The sequence below is a fragment of the Hemicordylus capensis genome, chromosome 2 (assembly GCF_027244095.1).
Source record: "Hemicordylus capensis ecotype Gifberg chromosome 2, rHemCap1.1.pri, whole genome shotgun sequence".
NCBI lineage: Eukaryota > Metazoa > Chordata > Lepidosauria > Squamata > Cordylidae > Hemicordylus > Hemicordylus capensis.
In genome coordinates this window covers 355,901,422-355,915,669 of record NC_069658.1, presented here as the reverse complement: position 1 = coordinate 355,915,669, position 14,248 = coordinate 355,901,422, and the positions used below count along the sequence as shown (strand labels likewise).

The window sequence follows — 14,248 nt, the reverse complement described above, 5'->3', positions numbered from 1 at the left end:
GAAAATTGGAGTCACATTGGCTACTTTTCAGTCCTCTGGTACAGAGCCTAATTGTAGGGACAAGTTACTTTTTTTTTTCTAGAAGATCAGCAATTTCACATTTGAGTTCCTTCAGAACTCTTGGGTGGATGCCATCCAGCCTTGGCAATTAATTAATTTTTAGTTTTTCAAGACAGTTTAGAACATTTTCCCTCATCACCTCAAATTGGCCCAGTTCTTCAGCCTCTAAACCTGAGAAGCTCGGTTCTGGAGAGGGTATATGGGCAGTATCCTCTGCTGTGAAGACAGTTGCAAAGCATTCAGTCAGCTTCTCTGCAATCTCCTTATCCTCTGTAATAATCCATTTCACACCCTCCTTACCTAATGGTCCTGTCACTTGAGTTCACAGTACTTAATGGATAAGCAGGATATTGTAATGATGTGAACATTTGCAATGATGTTCAAAGGAAGAAGCTGCCACATTTTAAAACTTGCCTGTTTTATCCCTGCCACAGGGAAGGGAGAGGGAATCTTGCTCTAGCAGGTTCTGCACTGAGCAGCAGTGGTTGGACTAGAAGGCCTCCAAGGTCCTTTCCAACTCTAAACTGCACTGATTCTAGGAGAGGCAAGGGAAACACATTGCAGAGAAATGGAGGGGGCAAATGGCATGGAGCTCAAGTGAGTGATGTGCACAAAAGATGTAAGTACAGATGTAATTATGTGTGTTTCAGTCAGGGATGAGGCTCTCCATCACAACAGTACAGAACTGTGCTTGCCAATTCTACATACAAGCCCCCAGCTCAAGTGCAACCTTACATTATAATAACCAATAATGCTATTTACTTAATTTATATCTTGCTCTTTGATCTATGCTGACTCCAAATGGAGCTCACAACATAAAATGGCCTTGAAAATAAATGTTTGGCGTGTGTGGGATGACAGAGCTGGGATTTGGATGACCAGGAATGGATGAGCAGGGATTTGAACCAGGGTCTTCCTGGTGTTAAGTGTCACACTCTAGCCATCACACACACTGGCTTTTATTTGGTGTTAAAGAGGAGGGTGGCATTTCTTCTGATGGAGTTAACTGTGATCCTTAACAGCACAAGTTGCACCTTTTTCATGTTCTCAGGTGCAGAGGCTAGTGTGTGTGCATCAGACCAGGATGATTCATTTTGTTGTGGTAGGTCTCTGCCCGCATGTTTGATGTTTTCAATTGACTGTAATGACTAATGACACTTTCCATTTTAAACTAGAGGCTCAAGAGATGATAACATCATTTGATGTGGCTTAGTTGGACACATGATTACTCAGAAAGCAGGGGCAGGAAGCCAACATTCTTTTGCCCCAGCTCAAAAAGCCATAATTTATTTTTCTTTTGGAGGCTACAGATAATGTAAACTTTTCTCCACCAGAATGATTGGCCAGTCCCAATTATCATATCCCATGTTAAGTTACTCACCAGGCGCAACTACCGAAAAAGACCAATTGGCTTTTTTTTCTTCTAACCATCTTTTTTCACTTGTCCACGTAGAAGCAATCTGTTAGGCAGTTATAAGATTATACCCCACCATGCATGCATGCTGACAGGGCCCTGAAGCAAAGGCATATACAGGTTTGATGTTTTTCCTTTGATTTCTTAATGAATCAATGGATTCTTCTGGCTGCTAGTTCAGCAGGTTGGTGGGAGACAGGAAGATACTTGACTGGAAAATGTTCAACTCCAGCAGACAATACATCTGTTGGGGGCCTTTCAGTGACATCAGATTGTGACCAGGTAAGCAGATGTCTTTCATTATTGTGGAGCAGATTATGTGGCTTGATTCCAAGGAGTTCATAGCAGCATGATTGATTGATTTACTATATTTTTATTCTGCTTTTCATTTTTGAAAAGGGGGAAAAAATAACAGGCAGCTTGTGATGGAAAGGCTACTCCTTCAACCCAAATACTGGAATGCTCATTTGGTTCTGAAACTTCATTGCAGGCAGGTTTTCCCATCACGTACATGCCTGCCAACTTTCTGTCATGTGATGCTCTGTATGCTTTCCTGCCTGATGGCAACAACCAAATGGGTGGCAATGGGCCAGTCATCAGGCAAGCGTTACTTCTATCGTTCAGGTCTATCTGCAAGCCATCAGGGCACTGGCTTAGACTTTGAATCCAATCCTCAGAGCAATCACCCCACCACTAATCTGGGAGCTCTGCAGAGATGGAAGGTAAATTTTAATTAACACCTAGCTCTCCAGTTTCCCAGTGTCAGACAAGAACACAACTTTTCCTTTTGAGGCTCATTTATAAATGTAGGGGGGAGAGAGAGAGAGAGAGAGAGAGAGAGAGAGAGAGAGAACACTGTTCATTGTTCTGGAGTGGAGGGGTTCTGTGATGGACTCTTGCCCTGAGTCCAGCCAGCATGCTCTAGCAGTGGTTCTCAACGTGTGGGTCCCCAGATGTTGCTGAACTACAACTCCCAGCATCCCTAGCCCCATTGGCCTTTGGTTAGGGATGCTGGGAGTTGTAGTTCAGCAACATCTGGGGACCCACACATTGAGAACCACTACTCTAGAGAGTGTGTAGAGTTCTTTGTTCTGGCCAGGAGCAGAGGACAGCTGGACTCATGCAGCCCGCATTTAAAATCTAATCTCCTTCTTTGGTAACTAAGATTATTCAGCCTCCTGGCTTAACAGCAAAGCCAAGGATACAGGCACCTCCTTTTGCTTTTTGGAGTATTTGCTTTTCATATTTAATTGCCTATAAACAGTTCCTTTGATTTTTACTTAATAAAATAAACCTTCCCCTGTTTTACCACAACACTGACCTGTGCTGGGAAGTACTCCCTGTCCTGCCTTACCTATGCCCCTGCTAGTTCATTCTTCTATGGAAAGCCTCTCCGGCTATTTTGAGTTTCATCCCTTCCTTGGGTTAAAAAGGGGGAAATCCCTGTATCCCCATCCTGGACCTTCCTCATGAGCTCTGAGGGGGCCAGGTCATTATTTTACAGGATTCCTGGACAAGTCAAGGCTGATGGTGGCAGCGAAAACCATTTCTTGGGGAGAGTGTTCGGGTGTGTGTGTGTGGGTGTGTTATATGACAAGGGGCATTTTGGTGTTTAGTTGTGCTTTTTGTTCCTCTGAAGCTCCTGTAGTTCTTTGGGAGCTGGAGCTGTTGAGTGGAGCCTAAGTATGTCAACAAAGAGCAGTTGTGTTTTCTAGGCCAGTGTGCTCCCTCCATTTTTCCTGCTACCAACACAGCAGGGTGTTAGGCTGGAAGGTTAGGGTCTTGCATGCCCTGGGCTCCCTCCTCTTCCTCCACACAGCTCAATACAGCAACTAGCTCTCAGTGATGAGCCACACAGTGCCCACATCCACATGTAATGCAAAACCGCAGTTGAAGAGGCCAGCAGTTCCACAAGTGTTATGTGCGAATGCGGGCAATTGGAGGTTGATGAAATCAGGAGTTCAGATTTGGAACCCCAGTCTGAACCCTTGGGTTGTTGGGAGTTGTGTCACCACAATCCGAGGTTGGTACATCTGAATGTGGAACCACATTCCCCCTCCTCTCTGCAATCTCAATTATTGCAGAGAAGGCTCTCTCAATTACTTCCAAATATGGGCAGGGGAGTGGGTGAGGAGGGTGCAGAACTGCGGATCCATAGGACCTGGAGTTGCGTGTTATGAGCAAATGCAGCCAGCATAATTAGTCTATAGCTGAAAGATACAACTTTGCTTCTCCTTTGTATGGAACAGAGAAAGAGACGCATGCATAGCTGGTCCCAGATTAAAGGAATTAACTCCTGCTTCCCTTGTATTCTCTTAAGGTACCAGTCACCAAGGAAAGATTTGCTTGGAGGGCATGATTTAATCTGCAAGTGTAATGGAGGTGAAGCCTCATTCATATTAAAACTTTAAAGGTAAAGTTGTGCCATCAAGTTGTTGTCGACTCCTGGTTTTCTTAGGTAGAATACGGGAGGGGTTTACCATTGCTATCTCCTGCGCAGTATGAGATGATGCCTTTCAGCATCTTCCTATATCGCTGCTGCCCAGTTTAGGTGTTTGGGAAACATACCAGCAGGGATTCGAACCAGCAACCTCTTGCTCCCTAGGCAAGTTACTTCCCTGCTGCGCCATTACTGTCTGTTAATTCATCAGGAATCCAGGAAAGTTCTGAAAATGGGCAAAGTCTAGCTCCAGATGCAAACATACTTGATCAGGTCATTTGTAATGGTCCTCAGTGACTGCATTTGCAAGTAACACAGAAGCGCAGTTGAATAGGCCTGTGGTTCTGAAGACATTACGTCCGAATGCAGAGAACTGCAGTCAGGTGTGGTGACGAAACCAAGGGTTTAGGATTGGAACTCCAGTCTGAACCCTCAGGCTGTAGTGAATTTTTCCGCCAGAAATTGAGGTTCCAGGCAGCCTGTGGAATGTCCAAATTCGGAACAACAGGCTGCTTGCCCTGGAACCAGAGTTGAGGAAGGAAGCTCTTCCCTCAACTCTGGCATGATTGGCTGTGCAGACTGTCCTTCTGCAAAGCCTGCAAAGCCAGCTCACCCACCTCTTTGCAGCCTTGCTGATTGCAGAGAGACTACTCTCCTGAATGTCCAAATTCGGAAAATTGGATCCGCGGTTCCGCATTACATGTAAATGCAGCAAGTATGAATTTGAATGTGACTGGGCTACTCTAGTGCTACCTATTTTGGTTGCAAATGGTTAGATTTAGCAGAAGCATTCCTCGCTTCTTTTTGAACTACTAACACCTCTGCCATGTTGCTCTGTTGCCCCTCTTGCTCTGCTGAGGGCACACTATAATCTGGATGGTTTTACAGGCCATGCCCTTGTGTTGTATGCAACTAAATAATAAGATTGGGGAGCTTGTTTTACTCCACATTCCAGAGGATTGCATTAGGTGGTCATCAGATCCTTCCCAGTCTTTACATCAGATCCTTCCCAGACTTACACTGAGCAGCACCCAGACTAAGTTAGTCATGGCTAATCTCACTGAATACTTACATTAACTTGCCTCATTGATTTCCATGGGACTTAGTCATGACTCAGTCTGGAGGCTGTGGTGTCCAGTTTATTACTCCTACACAATAGGCCCCACACATCTGGTTTACATTGGGAATTAGCAATAAAGCCTTCCACATGGGCCAATAAGATTTGCTTAGGCAGTTAATGTGGCATTTGTTTAAAAATGCAGACAGGCCACATAGAAAGAAAGTCCTGATTGCAGCATTAAAGCTTTCTGGATGTAAACAGTCAGAATGGATACAAATAAAATAAACAGTTTTATGTATGGTTTCTATGGCCAGTACAGATTCGTTTTTAGATACAAGTTTGTTGTTTTAACCATTAGGCAAAATTTTGATTGATTGATTAAGTGCTGTCAAGTCAGTGCCTATGCTTAGTGACCACACAGATAGATTCTCTCCAGGATGATCTGTCTTCAGCTTGGCCTTTAAGGTCTCTCAGTGGTGCATTCATTGCTGTTGTAATCAAATCCATCCACCTTGCTGCTGGTCATCCTCTTCTCTTTCCTTCAACTTTTCACAATAGTACAGGATAAAAGTAAAGAGACAGGAAAATTTTCCATGTAATTTTGCAATATGAAATACTGCTAGCAGTGCTGCATTAAGACAAATTGCTTGCACTGAATGCTACATTGCTTTCTTTCTCCCCACCCTCCCCCACCAAAGCTGAAGATGGTCACATTATATTGCAATTTCCATTATTTTTAGCACATGAGTGAAAATGTAAAGCACATTAATGCTCATCTCAAATCAAAGGGTTTTGGATTACTGAATATATTATTTACCCTGGTCTCTTTCCCTTTAGCTCTGGGCTTAGTGATATCTTTGTGATTACATTATGCAGCTTGTGGACACTGAACACTTATAAATATCATGCAATAGTTGCACATGCTGATCAAGCCCTTATAGCCTTTTGAAGTCAGTGGGCATTTTTCTTTCACAATCTATTTTAAAGAATTCCAGAAAGAGAAAGAAGGCACCATAATGGTAGAGATGTAAATGTTGGCGAGTTAGCCACAGGAAGCTCAGTGAGAACCTGCTTCTGAATAAACATACATTGGAGCAGACTGAAAGTATTAAAGAACCTGTAGAGAAAGCCTGCATGATGGAAAATACAACATTGCAATGTATTTCAATAGTGTAGAAAACAGGGAAGTGTGTGTGTGTGAGAGAGAGAGAGAGAGAGAGAGAGAGGGAGGGAGGGAGGGATTGATTTGGTACTTCGATTCAGGCAGCAAAATATTTTGGACCAGCAAACAGCTGAACTGTAACAGAAATTCATGTCGCTGTAGTCCTGTAGTCTCCATTTGTCCCAATGGAGGGACAGGAGGCTGCAAGTTACCTTTTGTTCAGGCTCAGCTTGTTCTTGAACCGGCTTTTATAGATCAGCTTTGAGATCTGGGATTTCAGTTTTAATTCTCCATCTCCATTGAGCTCAGTTAAGGAGGTTTCCTTATTTACTTACTCTCCAGGAAGGAAAGGGCAACTATACAAAATTTAACCACCAGGTGTCACTCTTGCAAGCCAGTTTGTAGTTGTATTCAAGGAACGTGCCAAAACTAACAAACCAGTAGTAAATAATGTGAAGTCGAATTTACATTCGAATTCATATTCAGTAAGCCAGCTTAATTTTACTGATCAATGGCAAAAGCATTACAGTATAGGCAAAGATCTCATTTCCTTTTTGGACATGTTTAGGTTCCCTTGTTGCCCTCACCACTCCCAAGAGTTCTCTGAACACATCATAAGAGAAACCTAGTAGGCACAAAAATTTAAAGGCCTAAAACAGGAAGTGTGCTGGAAGTGTCTCTTTAAAGCCCACAAACCGCTTCAGAGGTCCTGATTCAGCACAAGAGCACAGTATGCCATGAAGAGGGGGTGAACATCTTCCGTTTTTGTCTTCCATGTTCATGCTGAAAATCTAGGGGAGAAGGGGCCTGTGTTCACTCCTCTCCCCAGTGGCCCCTCAGAGTGAGGGAGATAATGAAGAAAATGAGGGATGGAGCTTGGGGCCTCCTCAAGAGCTGCCCCCTGGGTTCTTTGAACCCATCCGCTCAATTCTAGCTACACCCCTGCTTCTCTGCCTGTGAGAACATAGCACAACACCACACACCATACTCCCACACCACAATGGAGCCTCGTATGACATGTTGGCAGCTAGGCTTCTGCCCACTTCCGGTCCACTTCCTACTTTAAGCCAGCTTGTTACTGCTAGGTATAAGATAATGGCCCTAATTCTACATGAGCCAAGGAGTCATCAAGATTTAGTTTGACTATGAATCTAATACCTCTTGGCAAGAGGAGGCCAAGTATTTTAAATAATCTTTCCAAAATGAACATGAAATGGAATGAAAGGTCATTTGTTTAATCCTGGAGTTTTGGGGCTACTCATCACGTGAAAACCCTTCCAATTTTATACCCATGAAATTAGACTTAATTTCATACCCAAATTAATGTTATTCCCTGAAGTCCATGAGAAGAGGTATAAATGGAACAGTGTGGAGAATGAGTCTTCTCACAAGGGCATCCACTACCCACTCAGAAATTTAACCTCCAGAGTCCTGGGGGAGAAGGTGGAAGCCTCATACACTCAAACAGGGCTGGCCCATCCACAGTTCCTTATGGTGCCAAGCAGGGAAGGGCATCTACAGTGAACACAGTAGGACTCTCTTCTGAGTAGGCATGCATCGGCTTTCACTATAAGATGCCCTGCTCCTCCTGGTGCCTTTTTATTTGGTTAAAAGCAGCAGCAGCACCAGGGGCGTAACTACCATTAGGCAAGGGGAGGCAGTCGTCTTGGGGCCCCACTGCCTCGAGGGGCCCCCCAGAGGCACATCACGTGACTCCCCACCCGCCCATGTTGCACCCCCTATGAATTATGTTGAGTCTCTTGGAGAACGGCAAGAGCAAAGAGTAAAAAAAACTAGATTCAATGTGAACTGGATATTCACCGTATTCATAATGGGGATGTGAGTGTGAGTGCACTATATATTGTGAAGTGTGTTTGTGTGTGTATATCAGCGAGGGGCCCATTTTGAAATCTTGTCTCTGGGCCCCCTCCAACCTTGCTACACCCCTGGGCAGCACACCCCCACCCCTTGCCTCTCAGTTGAGAAGATACCATGGTGCTGGGGGAATGGGATTTAATTCTTACACGTTAAGGTGGTTCATGCAATGATTACTAGAGTAGCTGATGCTTCCTGCAAGGGGAAAAGGTGGTCAGAGGCTCCTTCTGTGATCATGTGCTAAGCAGCAACTGAGTCTCACATTCTGCAACAGGTTAGGGTGCCCAGACTTCTTCAGAGCAGCCCAGAGCAACCTTGAAGGGCAAATGACCTTGAAGCAGCCTGGAAAGAGCAGAAGCCACAAGGAGACCCTCTGGGAGGAAGCCTGCTGAATGCGAGTAAGCAAAGCTAGCGTTTTTTCAGAAGAAAAATGGCTTGCAGCTCTGAATTTAAGCTCTCTGTGGGAAAGCTGAATAACAGCAATTATCAGCTATGGAAATTTAAAGCAGAAATGCTTCTAACTAAGGATGACTTGTGGGAGGTTACTAACACAGACAGACCAGCAGCAAATCCCCAAGAATGGGATAGAGAAGACAGACCGGCATGGGCAACCATGAGTCTACTAGTGGAAGATAACCAATTGATTCGCCTAAGGAATGAAGATACAGCAAAGGGCATGTGGAATGCATTAAGAAAGTAGCTTGAAAGAACTGGCTTGAACAGTGGACTATTCCTTATGAGGAAACTGTACAAACTGAGACTTGGGGAAGGAACAGAAATGCAAGACCACATAAATGCCATGTTGGAAGTGGTAGCACAATTGCATGGAATAGGGGGAGAAATAAAAGACAGTCACAAAGCAGCCCTATTACTTTGTAGACTACCTGATTCCTATGGTGCCCTCATTAATGCCCTTGAGACAAGGCCTGAGGAAGACCTGACACTGGAATTTGTGAGAGGCAGACTTCTGGATGAATTCCAGCGCAGAAAGGAAGTCATGGAGGACAGTATCAGTCAGAATGGAGAAGCTGCACTGAAAAATGCAGGTGACAAGGTGCATAAGAAGGAAACAAGAGCATGTTTACAGTGCAAGAAAGAGAGACATTTTAAAGAAAGACTGCTCCATATGGAAGGCAGAACAAGAGAAACTACAAAGAGTGTCTCCACAAGCACCTAAGCCAAAGGCAAAGGCTACAACGAGTGCCACAGAACAATGGAGCAGATGCCTCAGAACATCACAGTGTAACTCATCCCAGGGCTGGCGTGTTGACTCTGGTGCAACTAGTCACATGGCCAGCAGAGGAAGCTTTTTCACAGAATTGGACTTAAGCAATATTTTATTTATTATTTATTTATTTAACATATTTTTATACCACCCAAAACTTACATCTCTGGGCAGTTTACAAGAAGATAAAAACAAAGGTAAAACATTAGTTAAAAACAAAACAAGAAATTTAAAACACAATGATTTAAAATTTTTAAAATGAAACAACATTAAAACAATCAAAACAATAATGAAAAGATTTATCTTGCAGATGGAAGCAGAGGTAATTGGGCAAGGATTTCCAAACTGCACCAAGACAGATGGGGACCTCCTCACTATACCAGTAAAAGATGTGCTATATGTTTCTGATTTGGAAGGTGGTCTTTTATCGGTTAAGCAGATGGCAACCAGGGGATTCACCATTATGTTCCAGGGCAATGAGTACACAATCCAAAAGGAGACAAAAAACCCTGGCCAGAGCAATTGTAGATGAACACCTGTATCACTTAAGCACAGCAATGGAGCAGGTGAAGCTCACAACACATAAGCTATATGACAACTGCATTCACCTATGGCATTGGCATCTTGGCCATAGTCACCCTGAAAGTGTATTAGAACTGGTGAAACAGCACCTGACAAAAGACCTTGTGATGTCAACTTGTCCAGTGACTATGAAGTATGACTGCTGTATCAGAGCTAAGGCTACAAGAGCAATACTTCCCAAAGCAAGCCAAACCAGAGCTTCAAAATCACTTGATCTTATTCACAGTGATGTATGTGGGCCGATGCAAGTACCAACACCTGAAGGCAACAAATACAGGTGAAACTCGGAAAATTAGAATATCGTGCAAAAGTCCATTAATTTCAGTAATGCAAATTAAAAGGTGAAACTGATATGAGACAGACGCATTACATGCAAAGCGAGATAAGTCAAGCCTTAATTTGTTATAATTGTGATGATCATGGCGTACAGCTCATGAAAACCCCAAATCCACAATCTCAGAAAATTAGAATATTACATGGAACCAAGAAGACAAGGATTGAAGAATAGAACAATATCGGACCTCTGAAAAGTATAAGCATGCATATGTATTCAGTACTTGGTTTGGGCCCCTTTTGCAGCAATTACTGCCTCAATGTGGCGTGGCATGGATGCTATCAGCCTGTGGCACTGATGAGGTATTATGGAAGACCAGGATGCTTCATTAGCGGCCTTCAGCAATTCTGCATTGTTTGGTCTCCTGTCTCTCATCCTTCTCTTGGCAATGCCCCATAGATTCTCTATGGGGTCAGGTCAGGCGAGTTTGCTGGCCAATCAAGCACAGTACACTGTATACTTTTCAGAGATCTGATATTGTTCTATTTTTCAATCCTTGTCTTCTTGGTTCCATGTAATATTCTAATTTTCTGAGATTGTGGATTTGGGGTTTTCATGAGCTGTACGCCATGATCATCACAATTATAACAAATTAAGGCTTGACTTATCTCGCTTTGCATGTAATGCGTCTGTCTCATATCAGTTTCACCTTTTAATTTGCATTACTGAAATTAATGGACTTTTGCACGATATTCTAATTTTCCGAGTTTCACCTGTACATAGTGACCTTTATAGATGACTTCTCAAACAGACTGTCACCTATCTCATAAAGCACAAGGATGAAGTGTTGGAAAAGCTATAAGGCTATGTAATCATGGCAGTAACAGATTTCAGCACAAGCTACTTGTACTTTGGACCAACAATGGAAGCGAGTTCACAAGAAAGAAAATTGAGGACTTCTTAAGAGCTCATGGAATGGAGCATCACAAAATGGTCCGGTACACGTCCAAACAGAACAGAGTGGCAGAACACAAAAATAGGACCCTAACAGAAATTATTTGATGCATGCTGACAGATTCAGGTCTGTCTGAAAAATACTGGGGAGAAGCAGCAATCACAGCTACATATTTGCAAAACCGATCCGTCTCCACAACAGTGAAGAAAACCCCATATGAACTGTGGTATGGAGAAAAACCCAGTGTGGGACACATTAAATTATTTGGGTGCAAAGCATACATAGTAAATCCCAAAAGACAAATGTACCAAGCTGTAAAACAGGGCAGTAGAAGGAATTCTACTTGGCTACAGCAAATGCTCCAAAGGATACAGAATTCTAGACCCAAACATAGAAAAAGTGACTATTAGGAACAGCATACCATTTGAGGAAAGCTTTGCTGATGATGTCATGACTTTACAGGAATCAGGAGAACTACCACCCAAAGACACAGAAGAACTTTCTGAACAAATGGTTGAAGTTAATATACAACCAGCTGAGGTGCAGAGGCAAGCACTATCAACAGATGTTGAGCTAGGATAATCCAGGACAAACAAAAGTAAACTACCTCTCCGCCTGTCTTATATAGCTGGTACCAATAGGGTACCTGAACCATCATCCTGGGAAGAGATCCAGCAAATGCCAGAAGAGGAAGCCAGCAAATGTGATAAGGCAGCAGAAGAGGAAGTGAAGTCCCTGCACAGCAATAATACCTGGATGCTTACTCCATTACCACCAGATAGAAAGTCTATAGGCTATAAGTGGACATTCAAGATTCAATATAATGAAGAAGGAAAAATTGCACAGTATAAACCACAGCTCATTGCAAAAGGCTACTCAAAAATTTGGAGAGAATTATGATGAAATGCTCACCCCAGTTGTTAAGCACACAACAATTAGGACATTACTAGGTGTTGCAGCTGGCAGAGGAATGTATGTCAAACACCTAGATGTAAAAACAGCCATTTTGCATGGTGAGCTTAAAGAGGAAATCTACATGGAACAGCCGCCTGGTTTCAAACATGCAGACAGACCTGACTTTGTAATACAACTTCTTAATGCAACCTAACGGGATATGTGGATGCAGATTGGGCTGGAGACAGTTCTGATAGAAAGTCTACCAATGGTTATCTGTTTTTGCTTGGAGGCAGAGTCATCAGTTGGGTGAGCAGAAAACAAGCTTCAGTAGCGCTTTCTTCTACAGAAGTGGAATACATCACAGCTGCACAAGCTAGTCAAGAAGTAATCTGGCTACACAACTATTGACGGCCTTGGGTCAATGTCCAAGAGAACCCACACAAATCTTGGAAGATAATCAAGGGTGTATTGCACTTGCACAAACGAGAGAGTTAACCCTAGAACCAAGCATATAGATGTGAATCTATATTATCACAACCTGAAAGACTTACAGGAATAAGGACTCATAGACCTGCAGTGTTGTCCAACTGAGAACATGATGGTGGACATTCTTACAATGTGTTTGGTCAGAGAGAGGCATTGTAGGCTGTCAAGGGTAATGAACTTAGTGGACTAATGCTTCAGCTGTTGAGAAGGCGTGTTGGGATATGCAACAGCTGCAGCCTAATTTACTCTGTATAGTTTGCATGTAATCTGCTATGAAGCCAGAGGGAGCACTGTAGCTTTCTCGGTACTGGTTGGGCTAGCTAAGAGTTTCTATTCTCCTTTCTGTTCCTGTCTGTGAATCAGCAAGTTCTATATTGACCTCTAAGTGTTTGTCTCACAAGTAAAGTTGTCTTAAACCTTGCACTGCTGTTTGTTCTGAAAAACATGTGGACAGCTCACATTTTGCAACATCTCCTACCCTAGTAATCATCATGTGAACCACCCTCATGTGCTGTTTCATGAACTCACATCACGCCCTCCAAAGCTGCTATTAGCTATGAGGGGATGGATGGGCAGTGATCCATATGGTACTTGTCTTGTTTACCTATTGCACCTCAGCACCTCTGAGGTGTGATTTCCATTGGCGAAATTGGCCAGTTTGTAAGGGTTAAAGAGACCCAACCCCTAGCAGTGGCAAAGCTTCAGTCCAAAGAGTGTGTGTGTGTGTGTGTGTGTGTGTGTTTTCCCCCTTTAAACCAAACAAATAGGGCCACAGAAAGGTAACCCTCTGGCACCCACCCTAACATGAACCTATAGGTTTGGGGCCCTCAGCCTTGTGGAACTCCAGGGCACTTTGCCCCCTGTGCTCCCCTGCAAACAAAGAGACAGTGGAAGAGCTGGTTTCCCCTTCTTTTTTCTATAATGTTTGATTATTGTATTGTTGAAAACAATACTGTGAAAACTGCACGCACACACACGAGCCAAAGAAAGACCTGTTAGAAGTTCCTGTTACAGCTTTCTCACAGCAGGTTCTAGTTTGATTTGTCATTTGTAAGGTGTCTTCTACCTACCTACCTACCTACCTACCTACCAACTTACCTAACCACCTGAAACTAATGAATGTTGATGGGGATCTCACATACAAACATACCTAGGAGGCTGCCTCAACTGTCAGGAGATATGGAAGTCCACAAATATCTGCATTTCTTAACATATTTATTGTTCACAGTTTTTCAACATATAGCCCCTCTTGCCTACTAGTGCTCAAGCACGCAATCTTTCACAAGGGAGAGCAGGTCCAGGTCCAGACCAGAGGATCTGTTTGGCAGCTTATTCTTCTGGTTCACTACGTTGACAATGCACGTCTCATACCATCGAATGTCATTTCGTGCTGCAACATTAGAATGCTTTCTCTTGGATTAGTACACAGGGTCTATCTGGCTTTATGATCCCCTTGTATTAAATGTTAATATCCTGGAAGAGTGTCTGAGGCAGCTCCATATTTGGCTGGGTAAATTATCTGCCACATAAAACAAAGAGATTGTACAAATGTAAATTACCTAAAGGTTATTCTAACAGGCGAGGTAGAGATCAATGTACTATTTTTTACAAGCTGATTGGGTGGCGGGAGAATACAGGACATTTAACGTAAATAATATTTAAAAATAGTTCTTAAAGAGGTCCTGTAGAATTTTCTCAAAAAAAGAAAGGACCTGGAGGGTCCAAAAGACATGGAAAGTGAAGCAGAGACAGGACCAGTATTATCTGTGTGAATGAACAGGGTGCTACACTTTGGAGCTGCTTGAGGCATGGCATATC

The 14,248-nt window shown here is 43.2% G+C and overlaps 1 protein-coding gene across 4 annotated transcripts in view; it reads left to right on the top strand.

Annotated features, from left to right (window-relative positions):
- FGF1 (fibroblast growth factor 1) overlaps positions 1–14,248 on the top strand; it is an 85,873-nt gene that overhangs the window by 50,789 nt on the left and 20,836 nt on the right. Inside the window, exon 1 of one of the 4 annotated variants that reach the window (XM_053287943.1) lies at positions 3,875–3,887. The exons of the other annotated variants lie outside the window; for them this stretch is intronic. The gene's annotated coding sequence lies outside the window, so the exon portion shown is untranslated. Of the gene's footprint in view, positions 1–3,874; positions 3,888–14,248 lie in introns of those variants that run through there. 4 annotated transcript variants of the gene reach the window in all.